At 33.3% G+C, this 22,559-nt stretch overlaps 1 protein-coding gene across 3 annotated transcripts in view; it reads right to left on the reverse strand.

Annotated features, from left to right (window-relative positions):
• The window catches only part of LOC105203142 (protein O-mannosyl-transferase TMTC2), a 368,927-nt gene that overhangs the window by 18,209 nt on the left and 328,159 nt on the right, over window positions 1-22,559 (reverse strand). The gene's annotated exons all lie outside the window — the stretch shown is intronic.

Here is a 22,559-nt window from a genome sequence, read left to right on the forward strand (position 1 = left end):
CGCGGCACGATCACGTATGGCGTTGGAAAATTGGAGATAGATTGCGCGGATATATATATATATATATATATATATATATATATATATATATATATATTGTGAGGCATTGAGTTTTCAGTCGCATGGAGTGGAATAGAGCTGCGATATGGTAAAAAGAGAAAATTTGATAGATTCTACCCCTCGTGCGAAATTATTATATAACATACGCTAAATTATCGATTCACAAAAGAGTAAAGTGGATAAAGTGGAGCTGAATTTCGTATCAAGCAGTCTCTTTAGTTTTCGTTTGTGAGGACGTCGTCCTGCACACGCGAAAAACGCTCATGCGCGCGAGCGTATGCAGTTCTGTATACAACACACGTGTGTTGGATTCGGAACACGCGCGTGAGTATAAGATCTCATAAATTAATCTCATCTAAAGCGAATTCCCCGTCATAGTCGGGAAACAGAAAAGTTCTACGCGATATCAAACTTTCACAAATCCCGCGTCTCTGTTCGGTAATTCAATAACAAACGCGTGTTTGATGCTAGAGAACTGTTCCCTGGAATAGGGATTATTCGTCCCGGGGAGAAGATTTGCCAAAGTCTTTGAATGGGAACAATCAGACGGCTGATTACGCACATCGAGCAAACGGATTAATTCTTCGTCGTAATCTCATTGTCATTGCGGGACAACTTTGAAGTCGCGCAGTAGAAACCAGTACAATCGAACGAGGCTAAAGGTATATTTGGAATAAGGAATTCTCATTGCATTCGCAAATATCAGTCCACTTTCATCTCTTGTAGTTATCATTTGTTATTAAAAACTATAAATGAAGCAATTGAAAACCTAATTTTAATATTGACTCAATCTTGATGGGAACACTGATTGTGAGTTGGATGGATTTTCATATACTAATTCCAGTTTAGAAAAATTTTTGTTATTAAAATTTTAAGGGGATATTTTAATTTGAAAGACGATTGAAAGCTATTTTACAAATTTTTATAAACTTTTTGTTCTGAACTGAAAACATCTAGGGTATTGAAGTTTAAGTTACGTATTTATCACTTGGTTAACTTTATAAAAATTTAATTTTTAGTCCTTATTATTAATATAAAACAGAAAAATTAAATATAATAAGAGTTGAAAAAAAAATTGATGAACTTGTTTCAATAAATTGATTATATTTTGTCAGTTAACTGATAAGATATCATCAGTTACTGATCAGTAATTAGTTTATTGAAACAAGTTTATCAACTTTTTTTTAAGGGCGGGATTTAAAAAATACCAGTAATATTAATATACGAAAAAATACTTAAATGGATTTAAGCAACCAAATACGCAATATGGTATCTTTGTTACTGTCCAGAATGTTCTCTATTGAAAGAGAGACGCTTCGAAACGGCCTTTTATACTGAATGTGCAAGGATCAGCAACGTGATGTGATGGTCCAGTAATTTGATCGATTGCAACTGGTGGGTTTTACCTAACCGATGTTGGGCGGATTATGGTTTGATGTCATTTCAAGCTTTCACTCAATGTGGAAGCCTATCTCATTATACTATTAATGATTTTCCGGTGATTTCGCAAGGGATAATGATATTCGTCGTATTTATACTATTGAGCCACAGGTTTGATATCGAGACTCTTGAGTGAACACACTGGAATAGTTTTAGTCCTTTCGATCATTAAATTCGTGATTGGTAACGTTTCGTAGGTACTTTGATTTTAATATAAAAGAACGCTCAGATTTCGACATAAGGACTCGATATTAAAACACCTCATCAAGTTGACAATTTTTATTACTTGTATTTTTGTATTTTTATTATTTGTATTATTGAATCTGTGTAACTCTCGTGAAAAAAAAATCAGTAAAGAGAATAATTGCAAGTAATATAAAGAAAAATTCTTAAAAAAGTTCTGGAACTTAGAAAAGAATGTCACGTAATTTTTCATTCACATTTGTCTTTTAATACAATAATTTCGGCCATCTCCAAAATAATAAATAATGAACGAAATTTAAGTTACACAAACGATAATCCATTATTTAAAACTATTTGTAACATTGATAAATATTAATTTCTACAAAAGTGAAAAAATATCGTTTATATAACAAAAGTAAACAAATAATGATTTAAATATAATAATAAACAACGTTATTACATTTTTATTGATGTGACATCATATTTAAAGGAAATTGTAAATAATTTATAAATATTTCATACATAACTCTTATACGAAAATGATACGATGAAACTTTATCTCTTAATTCTAAATGTTCTTTAAACATTCATTCTCATTCTTTCTCATAAATATAGATTTTCAACATTCTTATATTTTAATAGTGATTTAATTATAATACTTAAGACTCTTTCTTTTTCTCATAAAACTCAACTTACTTTGGAAAGTTATTTAAAGAAAACTATACGGTCAAAGAATTTGAAAAGAATTCATGAATATTAATCATAAATTTATTCTCAAATATTGAATATCAAGTTCTTATATAACATGAAAAGACTGGAGAATCTTCTTAAAGATGTTTTGCTCTGCAATACCAGCTAAAAGTTATTAAAATTTAAAAACTGAAGGCTTCTTAATTAGGTTTACTTTTCCTAATCAAGAACAAAAAAATTTTAATTGGAAATATTCGAATTTTGGCCTAAAACCAGCTGCAAAAAAGAAAACAACAAAAAATTTGTCAGCAAAAACGACTAATTTATTTTGCAAAGTTTTAGTAGCTTTTAAAGAAGTAAGTAAATCCAAATAAATTTTTGTACAAATATATTATTAAAATTTTATTACTAATATATTTTATACGAATACAAAATTTGATTTAACTCGTTGCTATTCCCCCATCAAATTTACAAATAAATACTACAAAATGCGGTTTTAAATAAGTACCAAAAATAAATGAAAAAATTAAATAACTGTTAAATCGATTAAAGAATTGTGTTCAAATTTTTCCCAGGCACCCAAAAATGTAATTATTGATCAATCTATGAAAAATTTAAATTATTGATAATACTTTGTGAAATGTGACACAAACATCCATAAATGACCGGAACAACGCATTATATCTTCTTCTTTCTTAAATGTTGTCATTATATAATCGTGTTTACCCGTTTATCATTCCATCACGCAGATATCGCCAAATTCATGGAAACAAAAGCCAAGAAGCTAATCCGCATTGTGCTCTCTGGGTGAAAGATTCTCGTTAAAAGAAGATAGGAAATAAAGGAATCTTGATGCCGATTTCTGCGGCGAATTTTCGGAGGATTACGATTAGGAGATCCTCGTTCCTTCTCGAGGCGAGATTCACGGGGGGGCGCCGCCGCCGCCGCCGCGCCGTTCGTAGAGTTTCATCCAACTTTCTACGGGACAACGTCGCCAGCCGTGCAGCAGTCGAGAAGGGAAGAGGAAGAGGTGGCGGATGGCGAGAGGAGAACCGAGGGCCATCGTGATAAAACATCGGGAACTGGCGAAACTCCGGTGTAATCTTGCTAGCGATGTTTTACCGTGCGGGCTGGCACGTAGGGGGCCTCGGGCTGCACCTATCCACATACACCACGTCCACACAAACGTCATACATGTACGTCACACATGCACGCAATCGTGAGTGTGTGTGTGTGTGTGTGTGCAAGGCCGCGCGGCATCGTAAAGTCCTGAGAGATATCGCGTCGGCGATTAGACCCTCGTTTTGGGAACTAAATTTCTGTGGGTCCCGACTCCGTTCCCCTTCCCCGTCTCCTTTGTCGACCCTAAAGCTTGGACCAGTACGAGCCAAGGATCGAGCCCTTTTGACGCGAGATCTCCGACGCTTCTTCTCGCCGCTTCTTGCCGCGATCCCCTGCATCTCCTTGGTGACTATTACTGGCCAATCGCGAGCGCGAGTGATTTATGAATCTGTCATTTACCCGCCGCTGAAACACCACGGTGACTCGGGCAATCTTGCCTCGTTGAAAAGAGCCAGATACGTCGCAGTCCTGCCTATTCGGTTTATAGAGCTCCGCCCGATTCAGCTTCATCGACGGAAACATAATGCACTCCGTTAGCTTTCATCATCTTCATTTTCGCGTAGCTTTCGTCGTATACAGTGTATACTTATGGTATAGTATGAGATTATTTCTCTAGAGCAGTGCAGAGAGTTAAATTTATAAAAACAGCGTGTATAATTTAATTTATTGATTATACGGAGAAGTTTTTAAGTATTCCAACAAGTTTTAAAGAATAATATGATCATATAATGCCTCATATTAATTCAAGACGAAAATTGCATATGCCCATTGCACGTACTATGGAACTGTTCGAAACCAATTGGAATTGAAAGTTATTTCAATTTCCCTAGAAAGCACAATAGAAATTTAGAGATTAATCGAATAATTCCGAATTCACTCCGAACAATTTACTAATACCACATGTCAAAATTGCCTTTTACAAAATATTCCTTTTACAAAAAAATTTCTAAAACTACTCGGATTATCAAATATTTTCATGCTGATTTATGTCAAATTTCCAAGTTCAAAAATTACAAAATTGCAAAAATCAATGGCCACCAATTTTTGCGTAAAAAGAAGATATCCGGTTTATCTTTTGGTCCACCTATGTATGATTCAATAAAAAAAATAAGGCCCCAAAAAGTGAGTCCTCATGTCCTTGAAACATACATAAAGTTTCACCAAATAGTTTGAATGGTTTTGGAAATTTTTAGAAAAGATGATAATTTTGAAAAATGTTTTATTCGACCTTGACACACTGTATTTTTAAAACTTGAAAGCCGTTTCGGGCATACAGTCATAAGAAGTTTTCATCTTGAATTAATGTGAGGAATGTTTACGTGAGAAATCACTCTTTAAAATCCCTTAGAAAACTTAAGGATCACACTGAATAGGAATTAATCGCGCCACTGTTTTTCTTAGTCGAACACGTCTTTTCATTCGAGCATATTCTTCGAAAAGAATGTCGCCGTAATCGACTGAATCGTAAGTCATATACGAATTTATTTTCGCAAATCCGTCCTCTAGCGAGAGTACGAAATACGGGTGCACGAGCATTGGAACACGATGGAACCCCACAAGATGGTGCAGCCACCATCCTGGTCCCGGTGTTCTCGCTTTACTTCTTTCGACTTTCTTGTTTGTTCGACTACGTACTACTATCCGGACCCCCGGATCCCTTCGATAGCACATGGCGCAAACTTTCGCTGACTTTCCGTTGTAGATAGGCAAGAATGGAGTTTCCAGCCCTGGGATGGCTGATGGGTGTGAGTAAGTAAGTTTCTCGTCGTCTACCGGAGAACGGCTGTCGGATGGATTTGCGACACCAGTCGGCGGACCGTCTTAATCAGCCCGACTCTGATCGATAAGTCACCTAGACGCTCCGTTGTGTAATGCCCGAATTTAATTTCGCAACTTGAGCAGCTTGTGATCTACTTCGGATGCAAATAGACGGACGGATTAATACGATCCTCGATCGTAAAGAAATTGCACTCTGAATTAATGAAACATTTTTTATACCTAAAAGTAAGATAGTATAATTTTATATAAACTCTTAATTATATATATTTTTTATATTTATTTTTGAAATAGGGGAGAGTGGGGTAAAAATCGGACCCTGTCCCAAACAGGATCTCTTTAATTTAAATAAATACAGTTATAATAAATTAGGTGGATTTGCGTGTCAATTTATAATGTGTAGTTCTTATCAAACATCAAATATGTGACAGTAGTTTGACAGTTTATTGTCATGACATTCATAAAATAGAATAGATTCAAATGTATATTGTCAGTCATCGTGCAAAAACTTTTTAAAAATGAAAAATGCTTCTAAATCGTTATTTAAAAAGTGTTGAAATTTTGAAAGATAATTGATTTAAGATAATTAAAGATTGTAGAATTCAAAAAATGTTTTATGATCAGTTTTGCGATTTATTGTAAAATTTGTTCCAAAGTTTGAAGATACCCGTGGGATAAATCTACATTGGAATTGCGATCGCAGCACTGGTGATCGGCAGACCAGATTTGGTCCTAGAAATTTTAAATCAGTAAAATATCATGAGTCACCGGACTCGGAATAATTAAATTTTATTGATTTCAATTCTAATTATATAAACTGTCGCCAATTTCTTTTCCTAAAAAAATTTTTATTTTTGACTGTCAAATTATTCTTATTCCTATATAAATATATATAGTTTTTACTCAATACTAAAAAAAAATACATTAAAATCTTTTAAAATTCTATCTTAAAAAATGACAAAAATAAAGGAATTCAATTTGAGAATAGTTCGATTTGGCAGTGGTTCCAAATCAGACTGAAAAAAGCGTTTTTATATTTTTCATTATAGTTCAATACAGGTGACAGATGCGTCAAAATAGTCTGAAGCAAAAATAAAGAGAATTAAATTATTTTTCCAACGGCATTTTCGGTTTTACGATTAGACTTTATTTCCACTTTACAGAAAGCAAAAACTATAAATAGGTCGAATTTACCCCACTCTATTTTGCAATATATAATTAAATATTTACACTCTCTTATAATTTAGAAAGTTGATAATTTGAATTAGTTAATACATAAATATGAAAAAGAAATTAAGTGATCAAAGTGGTTTATTTTATTTCAAAGAATCGTTTGAAAATGTATCGCAATAAGTACAATTCTAAACATAGCTTGGTACAATTTGTATCACTAACATTTCCCACAAACCATTTCTGTAAGCACCTATATTTTGATGTGATACCAAACAGAAAGGAAAATAATCTCATAACTAAATGCTATATTTAAAATTAATAGGGTTGTACTTGTGTTCAAATGCCTGCATTGTTTAATATTGTACCTTCAAACAAAAGAAGAAGTTTCCACACAACTTTTACGCAGTGAGACTAACAAGCAAATAATTATTAACATACTAGTAAACGTACATAACGTATACGGAGAGAAAAATTTTATTCTAGCATCTGAAAATTCAGCTAGATATAGATCAAAAAATAATTTCATGTTGGATAATCAAAATAATTGTGCATGTAAAACGCTTAAGCGTAATAATGTTTCTGCAAACAGTTTTTACGATCTACCAAGTTAAACATCCGAAAGAATTTTTTTCATATTTCAGCATAATTATTTTCAGATCTTTATTTCAGCAAAATTGTTCTTTCCGTGTAACATCAATGTTTTAATTTCACGTTCAACAATATACATGTAATATAATAGATGTTGTATGTAACAGTTATATTGAGTACAAAATAAACACCAGTTTATTGGGAATACACTATGCACTAAGAAAAGAGTTTTAAAAAACGAAGCCTAAATAACAATTACTAACAATAAGATTAAGTAAAATAATTTCAATTAAATATTAGATTAATGTGATTAAATATTTAGGACATTTAGTAACCGTTTGATTACTATTATTATATATGCAATAATATTGCTATTAATATATTAAAGTTGATGACTGTTCGATGAAATTATTTCGTCAAAGTTTCATTATTACAAAACTTTTTTCAGTGAGGTCAGAATTACTAAACATGAATCTCAAGAACTTTATTCAGAATTGCACCTTGTTAGAAATTGCATTATCTTAAATATGACAAAAAAATACAATACTTTTCTGTTATTTATTACCTTGAAGGAGTTAACCTGAACTAAAAGTATGTTTAAATATTCGTAGACACTGTCGCGTTCTTAGCTGTCGTGACGAAATGAAATCGCGACTCATCTCTAAATCTTTTCGATTCAAAAGTCCCCGTCGCGAGTCCGTAATATCGTTTACGAATGGCCGCAGGTTTCAAGAGAAAAAAAAGATAAAAAGAAGAAGAATGACAGCATGTCGCAACATCAATGACGATATCGGGAACAAAGGGTGACGGCGAGGTGCTTAATTCGCGCGAGTGGCACGAGGTGGTGTACGCTCGCGGAATTCCTTCCGCCTCTTCCCTTTTTTCTCTTCTGCTTTCTTTTTATTGCGAAGGTGCTCTCGAAAGACCGGCGAGGAAAGAGAGCAAGGAGGTGTGATCGGGTGGGAGCGGATGGAGGAAGAACGATGCGCACAATGGGCGTTCTTCTGGAAGATTAAAGTGCAGCGGCGGCACCGCGTTGCGGAGCTGTGTCGGGCAGCGGCTCTCTCGCGTTAAAATTAAAATTGCTCGCAAAAACGTACGGAGAGCAAAGTGCGGACGGTGGACGGTGGGTGGAGAAGAATAGTCCGGGGGGAAGAGAGAGGGAAGGTCGGGAGTGTTGGCTTGTAATTTAAAAGCTTCTCGCTGTTTTTCGCATGGCCCTAAGGAAGCCATTAGGATCCCCGTGGGCGACCAGTAAGTAGAATAACCCGCAAAGTACATTGCCGGGGGCACGTCTCGCGATCGAGGAAGTCCCTCTGGTGACTTTGGAAATATTTTCGTTACTTCTTACGTTTACGGTGACGTTCTCGATTGTGGATCGATTTGCCACTTTGCCGGGATGTAAAGGCGCCAGGGAATTGGAATCGTATTGAAAAAAGTCGCGGTTATTTTTTGTTCCATTTCTGAGTCTAGCTTTACGTTTTGAGGGAACAAGTGGCTGAAGCTAATAAGCTGTATAACAAAACGTTTATCATACTTTAAAATGATTTTAAGAAGTAGATTTGTTGTATGTACATAAGTGTGAGTGTGTTTATTAATGTATTATTATTATATATTTGAAATTAAAGCTACATCTTTTTCTTCAAGATTAATTATGACTTCTCTTTATTTTCTACAAAAAAAGAACTGGACTGCTCGAACTTATCCTTAAACAGTATTCTACACGTTATTGTAATTAGGGGAGAATATGTATAGAAGTTTTTTTCATGATACTAAATACGAATCCGATATCAACATTGACAAATTCAAATGATGTTGAAATGAATGTTAATGAAAGTTGGTTGGTAAATTGTTAATGATCGAATTCGCAGTTTTCCAAAATTTACTCCATGTTTAACCATGAATATCTTATTAACCTTAGCCAACACCATAAATTTCTTTTGAGGGTTGAAAGTCCCAACTATAAAATTAATTTTGATTGCAATTAAACTTCTCGAGCATATCACATTTTGTAGTTGTAATATGACAAAATACGTAAAAATAGCTCTTTGTTGCTACTTTAATTACTTTCTCAAAATTGTGACAATAGAGCAATTTGAACATCAAATTCATATTCAGCAGTCAAAAAACTGTTGGTTTCGTTCCGGGGTTCAAAAAAGAATCATTTCATGTGCCATAGTGTATAATAACAAATCTCAGATTATCTAGATTAATAAAATGTTATATTATTTATTGAAAACAACTTAGACATCGTTCGAGCAAAGACAACGTAACTAGATCGCAATGAGAGTATAGAAATAACGGATATATTCCATGATACTGCTATTTACATAAAGATCAGTAAGATCTAATTAGCAAAATCAAGTAAATTGCGTCTTCAGCTCATAAAGTGGAAAATTTTGGAATACATATCTCCTTCTACTTATAAGAAGGTATATTGCAGTAATCTTATACTGTAACGATGAAGTTCTCGCTGTTGAAAATGTGGGCTTTCAAAAAGTTTATAAACTTAGCTATCTATTCAAATTGAAAATTTCTTCCATTAATAATCCTCTTTATTTACTAACTTCCTTTTTTGCATGAATTGATTTCCGTCAAATGTCTCAAATACAACCATCTTGACAATAACTTTCAATTTATATTGAAGGATATTCAATAAGAAAGATATTTGAATTGACGAAACCCACGTTTTCGCTCATCTCGTTTCATGTTATTTCTCTTTTCATAAATATCTCTTGATTAAGCCATTGACAGCATATTAAGACAGTGGAATTTCATTTTTGATAGTCATAACATGCAAAAAATATTTATTAAAGCCTTACAAATGGTTTTAATTCAACTTTTTTTTTTTAAACATTATCATCTCTTTCTACCCAAAAGTTGAACTCCACAATTTACTTTAGAATTCGACGGAGTTAAATTTAAATTTTTCGACGTGACGGTTCTTAAAAAAGGCAACGTATTCCCAAACCCACCTTTTCTGGAAGATATTTAATTTTTGTCTCAACACTTCCAAAACAGAGAAATAATTATATACATGATAGATAGAACTGCTACATACTCAAAATTCTATCGAGAGAATTTAATTTTTGTAATTAACATCTTTTTTATGATTACGCTTTACTTTCATTTTTAATACTGTTAACTCACAGTTTGATTATCTATTTTACATAAATTTATTTAAAAGTAAAAATACTTTTAATGATACAACGAATAATACTCGCTGCTTTACGATTCCATATATCTAATCGATTTCACAAAAATTCAAAAATATTCCTAAAGATTTCGACACTATAAATTATCTTACTTTAGTTTCAACGAAATGAGATCCATTATTTAGGTATACAAAGACAATCTTTCAAATTTGTCGCAAAAGACCACAATTATAAGATTTTATGCAAGGGATGCAGCGCATCTTATGTAGGATAAACTTGCAAATAACGTTGTGACGCGATAGCCAACTTTGGGCAACAAATTCGTATTCAGTTGCTGAAAATACGTTAGAAATAACTGTTCACGCTCTTGCAACAAACTTTTGTAGGCTTGTGTTTTTGAAAAATTTAAATCACTTGACTGAGAGGAATAAGCTATTTGACAAAAAGATTTATTGAACATGATTTGTTGAAAATTTCTTCCTCTACAAGTGATTAGATATTTTAAAAGTCGAACAGACTTAAATATTAAGCTTCTTCACTCAATTTTTATCTTAATTCAACATCGAGGTCGCAAACACTTATTAATATGAACTCTCTAAAAATATTACGCTGTTATCCCTAAGGTAATTAAGTACTACAATTGATAAAGATATTTTTGTCAAGTTTATCAACAGATACGTTTGGAACGATATATGTACAAAAAAGTGATTTTTTTTCCAATTTTCGAAGCATTTCTTTAACACCTGTACAGAAGTACACATTCTGTAACACCGGCACAGAAGCGTTAATTTTTAGTGGCAAAATATAAATTTGTAATAAAGGCATCAAATTATATAACTGTACTGAATATCAAAACTTTCTCGAGATTTTCCAAATAAATCTCTTTCTAGTCTATCATGTGAAATCCTCGCTCTTTGTTTCGGACGGTAAGTAAACTTATTCTATATTAACGTACTTCACAATTATATACTGATAAAAAAAAATTATTTGATTTAAATAAATATGTTATTAATACTATTCAAATAACTTATTTACAGTACACAAGTAAATATTACTTGTTTGTAATAAATATTACTTCTTTGAAATAAATATGACTGTTTTAAAATAAAATAGTTATTTGAACAATATTGATAACAAATTTATTTAAATCAAGTAATTTTTTCTCTCAATGAACAAACTGACTTTTTGTCGTCATTTTTCAGTCCATTAATTATTCGGCCTGCTATCCGATTGTGCCTGACACACTTTGGATTGTTGCTTCCATAATATGCAGAGAGCGTGAACGGTCCATTAAGGTTTGCAATTTATTGAAGATGGCTCGAATTTGAGCCGAAACATTCATCATATTATCTTTTGTTTTAGAATAAAATTAATTGTTATTATAATTAATTGTTATATACAAAGGCTATTTTTTTAATTAACCTCCGACAACATTATAAAAAATTCTTAATTGCAATACAGAACCTGTTCTTGCGCAGTTAAATTGGTAGCACTGTTACCTGTTTTCCCATCATTGGTCGGAATTCCATCGTTAGTGAAAATAAAGCAGCGAGCGTGTAAACATGTCGACGATCGAGTCTCTCGCCAAGTGCGTTCTGTTATTCTCTTTTTGCAGGCCGAAACAAATAATGCAGCTGATATTCATTGGAGTATGTATTATGTGTACGGTAACAAATTCATGAGTGACGGCGTGGTGCGTGATTGGTGTAGGCAATTTCGAGAAGGACGTACCGACATTCACGACGAAACCGGCAGGGAAAGAAAATCTGTAGCGACTGAAGCAATCGTTCACACGACACATTCTTTGATAAATTTTAGCTGCATTATTTCCTTCGGTCTGTAAAAAGCGAATAACAAAACGCACTTTGCACTTGGCGGGAGACTCGGTCGACATGTTTACACGCTCGTTGCTTCACTCTCACTAACAATGGAATTCCGACCAATGGTGGGAAAACAGGTAACAGTGCTACCAACTTAACTGCGCAAGAACAGGTTCTATATTGCAACTAGGAATTTTGTACAATGTTATCGGAGGTTAATTAAAAAATAGTTTTCGTATTGGTATGCACTGTAAACCGCTTTGACTCTCATTGGTCTTTTTAGTCATCAATTCATTGATAAGTCTTATTACATTATTTAGAAAGCTGATAAATTCAATCAGTATATTTATTCAATAACGGGCGAATCGGAAATCTTGTAGGAATTATTCGATTATATTAAAGTCTATCAAACATTCTTATAAAATCTTTTATAATAACCAGAAATTTTATTTGGTTTTACCTCAAAACGCACTCAATCATACATGTTTTATTGGTGTAATAAAATTATTTTGCTAAATGTTATTGTTATTATTATCAGTTATATAAATATAAACTAACTCTCTTTCTTTTTCTCTCTGTGGAAAGTATAAAAGGTTTAGTGATTAATTTGCGATACATATAATAAGCGTAGAGATATAGCAAAGGGCTTAGTATATCAAAATACAAGTGCTCTTGTATTCCTTTTTCAGCTTGATTGTCATACTCATACATCTCATCTTTTTCGATGTAAGGCAGAAATGCAAGAGTTTCTAAGTTTAAAATATATTCTCCTAAAAACTTTTTTTAAATATAAGAAATGAATATTTCTTTAAATTATATCGTATTTCTTTAATATTTTTATAATAATAAATATAATATAATAATATAATAATAAATATAATATAATAATATAATAATAAATATAATAATAAATAGTATAAAATTATTAATGCTATAGTTAATGATAAATAATAATAAATTAAGTTTTTGATAGGTGCAACACATATAGTGAAGTTACCCTATACAATAAAAAAATTATTACTAAAATAATAAATTAAAAATATAGAATTTTTTTATTGTTAGTACAGTAGCGCGCACTACGTTCCTAAATAAATTTACTTTCAGTTCGAGATCGTAAGTCAAGCCGTAAATTTGCTCGCGATAGCCTTTTAGCCGTTTCAAACTGTTACTCGCAAATAATTGTCGAGACGGCTCTTTTATAGGTCTTTTAATTCTCGTTTCTGATAAGGTTAAAAGTTTTTCTTTACCTTTGACTTCCCGCTATATCGATCTCGCCGTCGATCGATGGTACGCGAGAGCGTTAAAGTGAAGGAATAGCTTCGCCGCTTCGTCGAAATTATGAAGTATTATGTGAAAAAAGTAGAAAAAAAGTAGAATAAAAAGAAAATAGAAATTCATTACTCGTGTAAGACTGTAACTATTGAAATGCTGCGTGAAGGAGATTGACGAGTGTACAACTGTATAATATATTTGCGGGAGTGTAATGGAATAGGAGGAAAAAAGGAGTAGGGACACTTTAAACGGCTACCAAGGAGCGAGAGTGAAAAGACGAAAGAGAGGGTGGAAGCATAGAAAAGGTTGCGAAGTTACCTCGAGCAGCATTGTGCGCCTGCTGGAGGGCTGCAAGCATCTAATTAGCCACTCAAACACTGCCGCATAAAGCGACCCTCTGTTATTAAAACGATGTGTAAAACGAGAATGTCTCCGTAGCGCTCCGTTTTATTCACACGGCTAGGCTTACCGATGCAACACAAACCTCTAAATATAGCACAGACATTTTTTTCGGAAAATTCATCGCTGTGCACAGCTTTTTATTGAACCTGTCATATCGTTATCATGACACTATTATCTCGGACGCAAAATTATTATATGTCACGGAACAATGGTAGCCAAATCTAAATGATGTCCGTTACACTCAGATAAGTTACAATTTAGTGCGTCCTATATATTTCATTTATATTTAGGAACAAATTAAATCGCTCATGATAATGACAATACTTATAGAAGAGGAAGGTCGCCAATATCGACATGCTGCTTTATTTTTTAATTGTATTTCTTAAACAAAAATTAAAAATGAAACTTTGAAAACATAAAAGCAAACTAGAAAGTGTCTTCTATCAGATGATATTGCAGTTTTTATAATACCGTTTCGTATTTGGCAATAATTATGTTTTTTATGACAGAAGCAAAAATGAGTACCAAACTGGCATAAAAGCAGTTCTTTTATTCTTTTCCTCCAACATGAGTTATCTGTACAAAATATAAGTTAACAGTATATGAGGATTCCTAAAAGTTTTTTATCTTATTGTAAACGTTTTTCGCCATACAAAAACTTTATTCGCAAAACGCAACATGGCAATATATATATATGAATTAGATTAAGTTACTAGCTTAATAGATCTATTTTCTAATGCTGTATCTTCATTCTATCCTATATGCAGATAGAATAATTTTATTCTGTCTTTTTTTACAATCTTATGATTTGTCATATCGACAGGTATGTCAATTTACACTGTATGGTATTTCAACTTTATATTTAAAACTTATATACATATTATGAGAATAAAAAGGAGAAAAATATGAAACAGTAAGAAGCTACAAATATGTAAAATGATCTAATACATATCACAATTTCATTATTGTTTAACGCAATTTGCAAAAAAATTCGTAAGTATATTATTTTCGCATTTGAAATATTTTTTTAGATGACTTCGTATAAACACAAGTCAAAAATATATAATTTATAAATTTTTAATTAACTTTTTTAATTATTTAAACAGGTCGCGTTTTTTTATGAGTACTATTAAAGTGCAACGTTTAATTTCCGAGAAATAAGGGGATGCTACTTTAAAAGATCTACGTTAGCGACTTTCCTCTAACATCAATATTAATATTTTTTAATAATTTAAGTAAAACTTTATTAAAGTTTTCTATGAGGTCTCATAATAAATTTATTACAAAAGTGTTAATATTTATTATTGTAACTGCAATTTCAATAGATAAGGAGAGAGGACCTGAATATCTGAAAGAGCAACATACAAAAAACGATAAAACAAATAAAGTTTCAATAAAATAAGAGACTGTCCAATAAATCTCCAATATACTTAATTTAAAAGAAAATTTAGAAAGAGTAATTTAGAGTTCTGTAATAAAGAAAGAAGTAGTTGTGAGATTATAAAATGGAACATAGAAATCGTAACAGACATCTTCGTAAAATATTTACGTATAATTCACAGTTGTCACTTCTTTGTGAACTAAGCGTACCAAACCTATCTACTGCATCTGATAAAAATCGCGTAATAATGTACTGAAAAACAAGACATTGAAACGTTCGCTTTAAAATAATGACAATGTTGCTAAATTATAAAAAGTATTTATACAATTAATCATTTGGCTAATTTAACGGCTTAATTGCCAATCGATTGACAGGTTGGACTGATTGATCGCGCGATTTTAATGCAAAGCGTGTACGTTGCACGACAACGTTGCCAAGAGCGATTAGGTACTGTGTCTTCTTTTCAATAAGGAATCGAGCATATTGACTATTTAATGCAGTAAAGCCATAAATTTCTAAAGTTGCCAATCAACATTAAATATTTAATCCCAAGAGTTTTTTAATAGAATCAGCTTGTTATAGAATTTCTATAATTAGATTTGCTTATATACATATATAATTTGTATGCATAAAGCTAATTAACTTTGATAATGTCTCTGTAAAATTTAATTTATTTATGTTAGGATTTCTTACAGGAAATAAGAAGAACGTAAGTAGTATAGTTTATATAATTTGTTTTTATTTAACATAAATGGTTTTTTACCTACATTCATCACAAGCGCTAAAAATTTTGCCGGTGTCTTTTATGAGGTACAAATTGACGTTAAATACTCACATATTCTCTCTCTCTCTCTCTCCTTCTCTTTCGACATGCGGTCATATCGACAGGACTAAATGGTGCGGTAAGGGGAAAAGTTTCTGGTTATTAATTTTTCGTTACGCGCCACGACAGTCCAACCAACCAGCCGGCACCGGCGATTTTCCTCCGAAACTTTCTTCGTCCCACTACTTATCCCATAGGGATGAACGCGAAGTCGCAAAGTTTGTCGGTCATAATTGATGTCTCGTAAGAGGGGCTGAGATGGGTAGCACAGGGAGATTCAAGGGAGGAGGAAGGGGTGGGAGGTCGACTAAAACCGCTGTGGAAAAGTTTCGACAGGATTCCGCGCCCGCATCGACGAAATCAATTGCGGCTAGATCGCTGAGCGACGTACGAACGGATGGAAATCCCGTGTTAGGAAATAAATAAATGACACGTATCGCGCATTTTATTCCCATTGGGAAGTATTTTTAGTATCGAGGTATCTGGAACGTCTGGAAGAAACAGTAGAGACGTGCTAAAAATTTAACAGCGGCAAGTTAAGCCGTGCGATTTGAATATTAACTGCGTTCTTTTTTTCTGCCGAACGACAGATATTAATTCTGTGAAATATTTATGAACATGTTCTAATTTATTCTCATTTATTTCCATCAATGTTGTTAATCTTCAATGATACGTGCACTATTTTTTAAATAATAATTCAGCACCACCGAATGCAATAAAATTCAAGGTATGTACAAATGATAATTCTGAATAGCATAAATGTGCAAATTATTGGAAGATATTTTGCGGGAGGTATTTCGCGATTTAAAGTATTAGTTTCGTTTTTCCGGATTGTACGTGATATTTAGCGTGTAATTTAAAATTGAATTTATTCACATTGCAGATCAAATTGTTGGGAGATACTTTTGTTCGTTATGCACGGGCAATAAGTATGTACAATCTATTGATGTGATATTTCACGTGAAAAAGAAATATATATATAGTGTACAACATTCTTTCGCTTAGCCTGAAAATGATTATATATAATACAAAAATGATGAATTACGTAAACTATAAAGCAACGCATTACGAACTAATTGCTGAGTAATTAATGCGGTTTTAAGCAAAGATATAGTAATAAATTATGCTACGTGAAGACTATTTGCAATGAGAACAAAAGGGAGCGGTACAGACCGTTCGCGTTTTTATCATCATCGTCCGGGATGAAATTTGCGTTTATTTCCCGCGCGATCAAAAAGTAAAGCGCTTTGAGAATAATAATTATTCGTTAATCGTTAACACATTGTGAGAATAATGAATCCTGCTTATACATGTATATTATATAAACGTGATAAAATCACTCCTCCTTGCATATGAAATTCATTATTTGTAAGTATATTACATTTTACAGCTTGTTTTATCTTAAAACCTATTAAATATGTAATGAGCATTTCCACACGTTAATATATTAAAAGGAGAAATTACCGTAGTGTGTTTATTAAGTGTAAAATTTATCTTCTATGTTTTTTAATCTGCAAAGAGAAGAAATTTTTTAACTTTGAGAAACGATAGTAATTGGACACAATGACTCCTACATTAAATAAACATTCCATCGGCTTGTCCAACGGACGCTTCGAAAATTTTGCTATCTAATTCCCGAAGGCACTTCTCGGGTAAGGGCTTCGCGGAAGGAAGCTCTGCCACGGTCTTATCTCTGGTTAGAAGACGTTGGAAGTTCATCGGAAATACCGAACGGGGATATTATAACTCGATGTGCGAGCGAGAGAGCACGCGCGAGCGGGATGTCGGCGAACTTTCCGAAAATCGCGGAGAGGCAATAACTCGGGATGGAAAAACGACGGGATCGTTTCGTTTCGGATAGAAGTCCTTCTCCCAGTCGATGCCGCTCCACGTGAGCCATCCGATATCACTCGGACGGCCAATTTAAAGTTACGATTCGCCGGCCATTTTCGTGTCCCCGAGGGACGACAACGGCACTGGCGGTACCCGGATTTCGGCTACCAGAAATGCGGTTTGACGGCTATTACCGTATCGACTGGCTATTTCTATCGATGGAAGACCTGACTTGCGAATTTTTTAAGACACGCCCTCTCTCGCTGTCGGATCTTGAGAAGTGTTCTAAATATGGAATGCCGTATTGGGCGAATCTGTTTCTGAAAGAAAGGAATTCTAAATTTGAAACGGATTTCCTTCTATCCGTTAAGTCAGCCAAGTCCCGAGCATGTTATAAAAAAAAGGTCAATCAATTATTTCTCTTAAAATCGTTCCCACGAATTAACTGTGAAAATAATGACGCGATATTTTAAGCTTTATTTGTCTCGAAGATATACTAAAAGTAAAATAAAAGGAAATGTTTTAGTATTTCAGCAAAGAACTTGATAACGAGTATCTTTAAGCGAGAATATTGCAAACGTAATTATTTTTACTTCTTGTAACTGATTAAGAAAAGTACAATCGTTTGAAAGAATCGTTGAAGTATAATACAGTGTGATTACAATCGCTTGAGCAAGTTTTCAGATAAGAGGGGGAAAAGAAAGAGATACAAGAAAATAAATTCTTCAAAAAAATTATTGTTAATAATTGTACCCAGTAGAAAAACATTTGTATTTATGTTAAAAACAATCGCGTTGAAATTTTTCTCTTTAATTTTTAACTTGTTTGAGTGTTAATTTAACATAGGGTTATTCAAATATTTTCTGTTGAATTGGTATTCAACATTTCTTAGTGTCAAAGTAATACAATTTACAGGTAAATGAATAAATAAAAATAAATATAGAAATAATGGAATATTTTAGATATACATAATTCTAAAATAAATGAATAAAACCTACTTGTCAAAATATAAATGTTAACTTTACTAAAGAAATTTTATTGAAGAAATTGCTTTTACAATTTCCAAATTGTACCAAAATGTTACATTTGTGTAAAATCTGTACAAATATTAATATGTATTATTGTCTAACATTTTGTGTTAAATTGACAAGAAAATTTGAGTAAACAGTTTGGGATGAAATAATATGTCAAATTTAATATAAATTTTCGAACTGCGTGCATATTTAAAAACTTTGAAAATATTAATGTTACTGATACACTAAATTGTATCTTGGGAAGGGAGGTTAGAGGGAGGAGGGTGGTTGAGGAGTTTAAAATCGCTCCCCAAAATTTTCATTCATTTTATCATTTTTAATTATAAAATTTAACTTTATTTTCAAACACATGTTCCAATAAATACTGTCTTTCCAATTTCTCCTTTATTTTTTATTTAAGTTAATTACATTTTTAATAATACTTAATTTGTAAACAATGTAATTTTGTATATAAGAGGCCTTCCTGTTTTCTCTAAATATTTGTTTAAATTTCTTTTCCTAGGAAAAAATAATCATGTTTTGGATGTATTAATTTGTATGTAATACTTATATAACAATAAAAATATTAAAATCTATATATTTCGTTTTTAATTACTGTATCTTGCCTAAACTTTCTTTTTTTTTCAGGAAAAAATGAAAGTTATAATTTGCAAAACCTAATAATTTTCTAATTTAAAATTAGAAACAAAGAAATATTTTCAGTTCCAAATTTTCTAAAAATATCGAAAAAGCTGTTTATTCATCTAAACAATCTTGTAGCAGCTTGTATGTTAACAGAATGATAAACCTACCTCCTCCGCTCCACCCGAAAAAATCCTGAATACATACTAGATTATACAATTTTTAATACACCGACATTCATTATTCACATGCCTGAAATAAAATTTCCTCATTTTGAATAGAGCTGGATTATTGATTCTTGAAACTTTCGGGCATCTGCGACTTCAGAATCACGGGGCAGCGCTTATGAACCATCTCGTTATTCACATATACGCGAGAGACGGTGAGAATGTGCTCGAAACTTTCGCGGGATAAACGACTTGCGGTGTATTTTTATAGCGATTTCCTTTTTAGCCTTCTGTCGCTTCAACTTCGATTCCGGAAATAGTCATTCCGGAAGCGAGAGAGCCCATCTGGGTGGAGGAAAGGTCCTTGCGACTTACGTCCGACAATCGAATGAAATCGTGCCGTCGCCGACGACGAGCACGAGGACGGAATGTAAAAAGTTTCAAAGAGAGGAATTTCAATTTGTGTAATATCAGATATTTCGAATTCTCTGCTGTCCAGCGTGAAAGAGAAAAGAAGAGTGGGAGAAACGGTGTGAAGGAGAAAGAGATAAACGAGGGGGGACAGGATTTAATCAATTAGATGAACGCGGGGCGCGACGGCGCGAATAACTGCACGGCGGGGAAAAGTTTGGCGTGGAAACGTGCCAATGCCGGGCGATCTTTCTCGTTCCCATTTTATAGCGATTGCCAATCATGAGGCTCGAATGGGAAATTATGTCGGGCGAATAAAGCGAAATATTAAGATGAACGATCCTAATTTTGCGCGCGCGCGGATGGAACTATTTCTCTAACAGAGGAGCACGGTGCCGTTTCTCGTTTCGCGGCCACTCTATAAGGCGCATTATTCAACGACGTCGCGACGAAGAAAACGTTTCCTTCAAGTTAAATACGCGTTTTAATCGCGCGGCTACTTCCTCTTCTCGTTCCTTCTGCATTTTCGCGGTCGTGTACGTACGCGCGCGCGACTCGTTCAAGCGCCCGGCGATTATAGGTGCGTTTTGCATTTGACACGTGCATAGAATACACACTTGGACATTGCGACTGTTACGTCACTCACGGTCGACAAACGCCGCTTTCACGTCAAATCGGTTAGTAACGGGAGTGTCGAGGCCGGTTATTATTTCGCGCCCTTATTTTAATAGCGGTACAACAATCGTTTCATGCAGTGTATACACTTCAATGGATTCAATCTCAAAAATGCTAGAAAATACAAGAATAAAAATTCTGACATGATATTCAGTAACGTTAAATTAAAATTAACTCACGAGGGAGAAACTTAAAAAACGCACTTTTAGTGTGTTTTTTTTTTTTTTTTTTTAATAAGCAATTTTTCCTCCTATGTTCCAAGAATTTTTAACTTTTACTCTTGAGTTTTTTTCAAAAATTAATAATAAAGATGAAATTTTTGAAGTCATCAAATCAATTTCAAGCATTTGGCAACATCTCAAAAAAAAAAGAAAAAAAGTTATGTATTATATTTTACAATCTTTTACAATCGATTTTTTTATACATGTACAACTCTCATAATACAATATCAAAACAATACAAAGGGATTATAGGATCCTAGCGAATTAAAAAGTACGATATTTTTCAACGCCATTTTTATTTAAAGTGATAGAGAAATAATGTTTCTGCTTTGAAAATATTTATTTTTATTAAAAAATTAAATATTTTTTTATTTAGAAAGGTAAAATGCAAAATTAAAATAAATATGAAAATAAATCGATAATAATAGACTACTTGCATGGTAGCCATGATTTGATCTTAATAAATTATTGGAAATTAAAAAATAAGCATTTTTTTTATTTACACTTGTCACTTTCGGATTACGCGGAAAATTTTTTTTTATTTTATTTTTCACAAAATTGCACAATACAAATTTAAAAATTGCGTTTTTCAAAAAATTTCTTGCTTCCTTTTATCATATAGACTTTGACTTAGGAACAAAAGTAAATATCGAAGAAAGCGTTCGTAATGCGATGCCGAATATAATTAAAAATATTGCTTTACAATTTTTTATTGATTGGAATAAACTATGTTTAAGTTATCGATCGCGGTTAATGCTTTGAAACATGACATTTTGAAAAAAATGCGTTTAATATTTAACAACTTGGTATATATAATCATCTCATTCTTTAATAAATACAAATATTATCAAAACGGAAATACATTACAAATCTATCCTTTAAAACAAAAGTTTTACATGACGAGAAAAAATACCTTATTTTTCGATTCGACAAGTTTCTAAAATCCCTTAATACCTAGAAACAAAAATACTACAAAGTTTGTATGGAATATATTTCTCGGTATTGCGTCAAAGATTATATTTGTTAATACAATAACTTGAAACTCGTTCCTACGTCTGAGAGTTCTGAAAACGGATTTTACGTTTATGACATCTCCATCGTTGAAATCTGCCGGACGCGTTATTCGTATTAGTTAATGCTGAACATAAAGTTTTGCGTTTACGGCTCTTGGGCGAGGGGGAGAAAGAGAGAGAGAAAGAAAGAGAAAAAAAAAGAGAAAGAGGCAGACGAAGACTTAGACAATTTTATCTCGACACGTAACGAGGTTCATGGCGCGCGGATAGTCAGCGTATATTCGCGGAAATATCGTGAATTCTCGTACGTCCAAGGTCTCACGGTTTCTTGGCGCATCCGCTGCACATGCTCCCGCATATGTACGTGCACACGCACACACGTGCACGCGCTCATGTGTACCCGCCGCGGCGCGAATTCTACGAAAAGGCGAAAAATACTTTTCGAATAAATTGTCGCGCAGGAATTCCACGGCGATGCGCCGAACAAAACGCTGCCTCGATGTGCAGCACGTATAAGCAAAGGGAGAACGGAAGAGGAAGGTCGGTTGGTGGGTTGGCTCGCCGGTCGGTCGGTCGGTCTGTAGGAACGTCAGAGGGTAAGGAGCGTCTCGTAAAAATGCAAACTTCTCGCTTCGCGCGTCGATGCCGGGCGCGAGAGGAGTCGGAGTCCGGTCGTTGCGCGATCCGATGTTGTCGCTT

This window comes from Solenopsis invicta, chromosome 9, assembly GCF_016802725.1.
Source record: "Solenopsis invicta isolate M01_SB chromosome 9, UNIL_Sinv_3.0, whole genome shotgun sequence".
NCBI classification, from domain to species: Eukaryota; Metazoa; Arthropoda; class Insecta; order Hymenoptera; family Formicidae; genus Solenopsis; species Solenopsis invicta.